General features: G+C 37.9%; 1 pseudogene; it reads left to right on the top strand.

Annotated features, from left to right (window-relative positions):
• The first annotated feature begins 207 nt into the window (after nucleotides 1-207).
• On the top strand, nucleotides 208-1,142 carry LOC125124044 (olfactory receptor 4C46-like; annotated as a pseudogene).
• The last annotated feature ends 6,584 nt before the right edge of the window (nucleotides 1,143-7,726 follow it).

Here is a 7,726-nt window from a genome sequence, read left to right as displayed (position 1 = left end):
ATAGGCTGGGCTGCAGATCCAATATTACCCCTAGCCTGGGAACTTCCATATGCCACAGGTACAGCCCTAAAAAAAACAAACAAAAAAAAGAATCCAAGACTTAATAGAATTTAGAGATTTATTATATGGTATAATGGGAAGTGTACCAAAGTCAAGGTGGCATTCATAAAAATGGTTTTCTTTTCAGGTAATGCAATTAACCATCATATGAAATACATGGAGAATAGGAACAATGTGACAGAGTTTGTTCTCCTGGGGCTCACACAGAATCCAAGATGCAGAAACTCATATCTGCTGTGTTTTCTGTCATCTATATTATCACTGTGGTAGGAAATGTGCTCATCGTGATCACCATCACTGCCAGCCCATCCCTGGGGTCCCCCATGTACTTTTTCCTGGCCCATCTCTCCTTCATTGATGCCTGCTATTCCTCTGTCAGTACCCCCAAAATGATTATAGATTCACTCCATGGAAAGAAGACCATCCTATTTGAGGAGTGTATGACCCAAATCTTTGGGGAACATTTCTTTGGAGGTGCTGAGGTCATCCTGCTTACTGTGATGGCCTATGACCGCTATGTGGCCATCTGCAAGCCTTTGTACTATACAACTATCATGAATTGGCGAGTGTGTGGCCTGCTGGTGGGAGTGTCGTGGGTGGGAGGCTTTCTTCATGCAACCATACAGATCCTCTTCATCTCCAGATTACCCTTCTGTGGTCCTAACGTCATAGATCACTTTATGTGTGATCTGAACCCTTTGCTGGATCTTGCCTGCACTGATACCCACACTCTGGGGCTCTTTGTTGCTGCCAACAGTGGCCTCATCTGTCTTTTAAACTTCCTTCTCCTGCTGGTCTCCTATGTGGTCATTCTGGGCTCCCTAAGGACCTACAGCTTGGAGGCGAGGCACAAAGCCCTCTCCACCTGCATCTCCCACATCACAGTGGTTGTCTTATTCTTTGTGCCTTGTATATTTGTGTACCTGAGACCTGCAGGTACGTTATCAATTGACAAAGCAGTTGCTGTATTCTACTACCATAACCCCATGTTAAATCCCTTAATCTATACCTTGAGAAATGCCCAGATGAAAAATGCTATTAGGAAATTGTGTGGCAGGAAAGCTATCTTAGGTGACAAATAAATATGACTTGGGCATTGATTTACCTGAGGCTATGGTCAAAAGACTTCTCAGCAAGAATATTTATGGGATAAAGAAATCAACTAACTGTTATGAATCATAGCCCCTGCATTGAGTGGAGCAGAAATAGGTGCAAGAAAATAGAGAATAACATAATGTGGGGCCACTCTTTTCATATTTAGAAAATTCTACCACAATGGAAGAATTTTAGAAGAATCTTACCAGAGTCAAGCAGATACATGGATTCATAAGCTGGCCTTCTAATACCAAATTGAATAATTAAATTTTCCATTATTGGGCAGCATTCTCTGTAATAATCCAAGGAAGTATACAGTTACTATTGTCATTTTTCAAGTGAGAAATCTGGTATCAAGGGGATGATATCAAAAAAGATACACTGGAGAGCCAGAAACTGACTGATTTCCTACCTCATGCCCTCAACTGTCAAGCAATGATGATAGCAAAATCAGATAACTATACTAGTTATCATTTATTGAGACAGGGCCTGTGCTGAACACAATGTACATATTCACTTATTATCTATCATTGAAAATCGAATGATTTTTCTGTAATAACTGTGCTTGTGTGAGTGCCTGTAACATTAGAGTAAGTAACTATTTTTGGGCTATAAAAGCATTGTCCCTACTTATCTCTGAGGGTTAGATAATGAAGGTGAAGCTTATATACACCATCTCCACATTACCTTGTAGTCTTCAGGACCATCATGTATTGCTCATATCACCCATGCTATGTAGGTAACACATCAGAAAGAGTAATGATTCAAATAAAAGAATATTTTGATATCAGAAAGGGATTTAAATATAAACTACTTGCCTGCAACATAACAATCATTTCTACAAGGTAGCAAAATAGCAGGTGCATGATCAATATTAAATGAATGAGTCAAAGTACAAAGGAAAATGAATGACTTCAGTAATTTTTTAAAAAATGCAAAAATGTAGTCCTGAAGGCCAGGGAATTATTTCCTACTTTTGCCAGATTCAACTCTAGGGACAATTTTGGCTATACCTCTTGGGGAACTATAGTTTGTTTTTGTTACTGCTTACACTGAGGATGAGGTAACAGAAATGGAAATTACAATTCTCAGCATATGAGCAAGTAGCTTAGCTTGATATGCTCCCTGTCCTCAGCAAGATTTCATAATCTTATTAATATGAGCTGTTTCTATTATATTTTCTCAATGTGATTACTTTTTAGAAACATTTCATTATTAAAAGCTGTTTTTAAAAATACACACATCTGGAGTTCCTGTCGTGGTGCAGTGGTTAACGAATCCAACTAGGAACCATGAGGTTGCGGGTTCGATCCCTGCCCTTGCTCAGTGGGTTAACGATCTGGCATTGCTGTGAGCTGTGGTGTAGGTTGCAGATGCGCTTGGATCCTGTTGCTGTGGCTCTGGTGTAGGCTGGCAGCTAGAGCTCCAATTTGACCCCTAGCCTGGGAACCTCCATATGCCATGGGAGTGGCCCAAGAAATGGCAAAAAGAAAGAAAAAAAAAAAAAAATAAATAAAATTAAAAATACACATATCTGTCTACATACAAACAATTTCAGGATATATACATTCCTTTTTTTCCCTTTTGTCATTAATTCATTATGACAAATATTAAATGACAAATATTAAATATTTCTGAGCACAAGGAATGTATCAGACATGTTGCTGGGGCTTCAGTGGTGAATAAAAAGAGACCTGGATTCTGCCTTCAAAGAGCTTAGGAACCATTGAAAAACTCCCAGGAGGGAGTAGAAAATTACAGCACAGTGTTATAAATGATAAAACAATGAAGCACAGGGAACTATGAAATCATGTTGGAGAGATGCACATCAGGGAAAGATTTCTGGATGAAAAGGCACCAAAAATGGGACACAATGGATGAAAAGGAGTAAGATGGCAAAGTGAAGAGAGATGAGACTGGAAGGGTGTCCTAGAAGTGGAATTGAAACAGAAATGTATAATTGAAATATGTGTTTCTGATACTCAGAAAGATATAAGAGAAATGTAGAAATCTCGAGCATATAAATGGCAATTAGGAGTTCCCATCATGGCTCAGAAGTTAGCCAATCTGAGAAGGAACCATGAGGTTGTGGGTTTGATCCCTGGCCTTGCTCAGTGGGTTAAGGATCCAGGATTGCCATGAGCTGTGGTGTAGGTCGCAGATGTGGCTCAGATCCTGAGTTGCTGTGGCTCTGGCATAGGCCAGCAGCTACAGCTCTAATTGGACCCCTATCCTGGGAACCTCCATATGCCATGGGTGTGGCCCTGAAAAGACAAGAGATGGAAAAAAGAAAAAGAAAAAAAAAGATGGCAATTAAAGCCAAAAAAGAGGTAGACATCAAAGTACAAAGGGAAATGAATGAATTCAGTCATCCATGGGTGGATTTCAGTGGCCTCTCAAAAGATCATAGCCATTTTACATGTTTAAGGAAAACAAAAAAAATTTGATCCCAAAATAGAGCTCCTAAAAATGTCAATTGCTATATTACTATGAATTCACTAGGATGCCAAATTCACAAAATAACAATAGGCTATGAAAAAAATCAACCCCGTATCAGAATTTTTGTCTGCAAATCTACAAATTGAGAGTTAATGGGTAAATGGCCTTAATTTCTCCAAAACAACTTTCAGTTTTATATCATCCAAATTAGAATTAAAATATGAGAATAAAATGAATACATTTTGACATCAAAGGCTCAAGAAGTTTTACCAGTCAAGCATCATGAATAAGAAATATACCTCAGTAGAACACAAGCAAACTAAATTTAGCACATCCAAAGATTATACACCATGACCAAGGATGCAGATTTCTGTAAAATATGTGAATCAGTCAATGTGGTAAACCACTTCACAGAATGAAATATAAAAAAACCCATGTAATCCATCAGTAGATACAGGAGAAGCATTTAGGCACAACAACCCTTCATGAAAAACTCAACAAAATAGATTTTGAAGGAAGTTTCCTTAACAGTGAAAACTATTAATGAAAATCCCACAGTAATATGATAATGAGAGAAAACTGACACTTTTCCTCTAACCCGAGTGAAAAGTAAGGATGCCCATTTCATCACTTCTATTCAACATAGTATTAGAAGTACTAGGAGTTCCCACTGTGGCTCAGCCAGTTAAGGACTCACATTGTCTCTGTGAGGATGCATGTGCTATCTCTGGCCTGACTCTGTGTGTTAAGGATCCAGCATTTCCACAAGTGGCAGCCTAGGTCACAGATGCGGTTCAGGTCTGGTGTTGCTGTGGCTGTGATGTAGGCCACAGCTGCAGCTCCATTTTAACCCTGGCCCAAGAACTACCATATGCTGCAGGTGTGGCTGCAAAAAAGAAAAAAAGTACTAGCAAAACCAATCAGAAATAAAAAGAATTAATAGGCATCCAAATAGAAATTCTGCAGATGAATGATTATATATATTTAAAACACAAAAAACTCTAAAAATAAGAATCCAGTAAAATGTAGAATAAATATCAAAATACAAAAATTGTTTGTATCTCTTTACAGCAAACTATATGAAAAGGAAATCAGAAAAAATACCCCCTTTTATGAGAATATCAAAAAGAATTAAATACTTAGGAAAAAATTTACCAGTGAGCTGAAAGCCCTCTACACTAAAAACTGTAAGACATTAAAGAAAGAAATTGAAAAAGACATAAATAAATGGAAAAGAAATAAATGGAAAATAAATTTTCCAAGAAAAATATTAGATCATGAGAATTAATACTGTAAAACATCCATACTACCCAAAACCATCTAAGATACAATGAAATTCATATCAAAATTCCAGGACATTTTTCACAGAATTAGAATATACTGTCCTAAAATACATATGGAACCACCAGAGACCCTGAGTTGCCAAAGCAATACTGAGAAAGAAGAATAAACATGGAGACATCTCAATTCCAAATTTCAAATTATATTTCAAAGCTATAGTAATCCAAAAAGGATGGTACTGGCATAAAATAGACACCCAAAACAATGGAACAGAATTGACATCCCATAAATAAACCCTTGCCTATACAGTTACCTAATTAATATTTGACAAGGGCGCCAAGACAATGCCATGGGGAATAAATAGACTTTTCAGTAAATAGTGATAGGTAAAGTTATATTCACATGAAAAAGAATGAAACTGGACCTGTATTTTATACTATGTATGAAAATAAACACAAAAAAGAACAAGACTTAAATGTAAAACCTGAAACTGTAACGATGCCAGAAGAAAACATAGAGTAAAAGTTTATTGACATTGGTCTGTATAATGATTTTTTTTAAGGACATTCATAATGGCCTTAATTTTATTTATTTATTTATTTATTTATTTTTAATAATTTTTTTATTTTCCCACTGTACAGCAAGTCGGGTCAGGTTATCCTTACATGTATACATTACAATTACATTTTTCCCCCACCCTTTCTTCTGTTGCAACACGAGTATCCAGACAAAGTTCTCAACGCTATTCAGCAGGATCTCCTTGTAAATCTATTCTAAATTGTGTCTGATAAGCCCAAGCTCCCGACCCCTCCCCCTCCCTCCATCCCCTCCCCCTCCCTCCCCCTCCCATCAGGCAGTCACAAGTCTCTTCTCCAAGTCCATGATTTTCTTTTCTGAGGAGATGTTCATTTGTGCTGGATATTAGATTCCAGTTATAAGTGATATCATATGGTATTTGTCTTTGTCTTTCTGGCTCATTTCACTCAGGATGAGATTCTCTAGTTCCATCCATGTTGCTGCAAATGGCATTATGTCATTCTTTTTTATGGCTGAGTAGTATTCCATTGTGTATATATACCACTTCTTCCGAATCCAATCCTCTGTCGATGGACATTTGGGTTGTTTCCATGTCCTGGCTATTGTGAATAGTGCTGCAATGAACATGCGGGTGCACGTGTCTCTTTTAAGCAGAGGTTTGTCCGGATAGATGCCCAAGAGTGGGACTGAGGGGTCATATGGAAGTTCTATGGATAGATTTCTAAGGTATCTCCAAACTGTTCTCCATAGTGGCTGTACCAGTTTCCATTCCCACCAACAGTGCAGGAGGGTTCCCTTTTCTCCACAGCCCCTCCAGCACTTGTTATTTGTGGATTTATTAATGATGGCCATTCTGACTGGTGTGAGGTGATATCTCATGGTAGTTTTGATTTGCATTTCTCTTATAATCAGCGATGTTGAGCATTTTTCATGTGTTTGTTGGCCATCTGTATATCTTCTTTGGAGAAATGTCTATTTCAGGTCTTTTGCCCATTTTCTATTGATTGATTGGTTTTTTTGCTGTTGGGTTGTATAAGTTGTTTATATATTCTAGAGATTAAGCCCTTGTCAGTTGCATCATTTGAAACTGTTTTCTCCCGTTCTGTAAGTTGTCTTTTTGTTTTCTTTTGGGTTTCCTTTGCTGTGCAAAAGCTTTTCAGTTTGATGAGGTCCCATGGGTTTATTTCTGCTCTAATATCTATTGCTTTGGGAGACTGACCTGAGAAAATATTCATGATGTTGATGTCAGAGAGTGTTTTGCCTATGTTTTCTTCTAGGAGTTTGATGGTGTCCTGTCGTAGATTTAAGTCTTTCAGCCATTTGGAGTTTATTTCTGGGCATGGTGTGAGGGTGTGTTCTAGTTTCATTGCTTTGCATGCAGCTGTCCAGGTTTCCCAGCAATGCTGGCTGAATAGACTTTCTTTATCCCATTTGATGTTCTTGCCTCCCTTGTCAAAGATGAATTGACCATAGGTGTCAGGGTTGATTTCCGGATTCTCTATTCTGTTCCTTTGGTCTGTCTGTCTGTTTTGATACCAGTACCACACTGTTTTGATGACTTTGTAGTATTTCTTTGTGGCTTTGTAGTATTTCTTGAAGTCTGGGAGAGTGATGCCTCCTGCTTGGTTTTTGTTTCTCAGGGTTGCTTTGGCGATTCTGGGCCTTTTGTGGTTCCATATAAATGTTTGGATTGTTTGTTCTAGTTCTGTGAAAAATGTCATGGGTAATCTGATAGGGATTGCATGGAATCTGTAGATTGCTTTGGGTAGTATGGCCATTTTTACAATATTGATTTTTCTAATCCAGGAACATGGAATATCTTTCCATTTCTTTACATCTTCTTTGATTTCTTTGATGAAAGTTTTATGGTTCTCGGCATATAGGTCCTTTACCTCCTTGGTCAGGTGTATTCCGAGGTATTTGATTTTGTGAGGTGCAATTTTAAAAGGTATCATATTTTTGTATTCCTTTTCTAATATTTCATTGCTGGTATACAGAAATGCAACTGACTTCTGAATGTGAATCTTCTAGCCTGCTACTTTTCTGAATTTATGAATCAGTTCAAGGAGTTCTGGGGTTGAGTCCTTAGGGTTTTCTATGTATAGTATCATGTCATCTGCATACAGTGACAGTTTGATCTCTTCTCTTCCTATATGGATGCCTTTTATTTCTTTGGTTTGTCTAATTGCTGTGGCTAGGACTTCCAAAACTCTGTTGAAGAGCAGTGGTGAGAGTGGGCATCCCTGTCTTGTTCCAGATTTGAGTGAGAAGGCTTTCAGTTTTTCCCCATTGAGTATTATATTTGCTGTGGGTT

This window comes from Phacochoerus africanus, chromosome 4, assembly GCF_016906955.1.
Source record: "Phacochoerus africanus isolate WHEZ1 chromosome 4, ROS_Pafr_v1, whole genome shotgun sequence".
NCBI lineage: Eukaryota > Metazoa > Chordata > Mammalia > Artiodactyla > Suidae > Phacochoerus > Phacochoerus africanus.
This window is presented reverse-complemented; position numbering and strand designations above follow the sequence as displayed.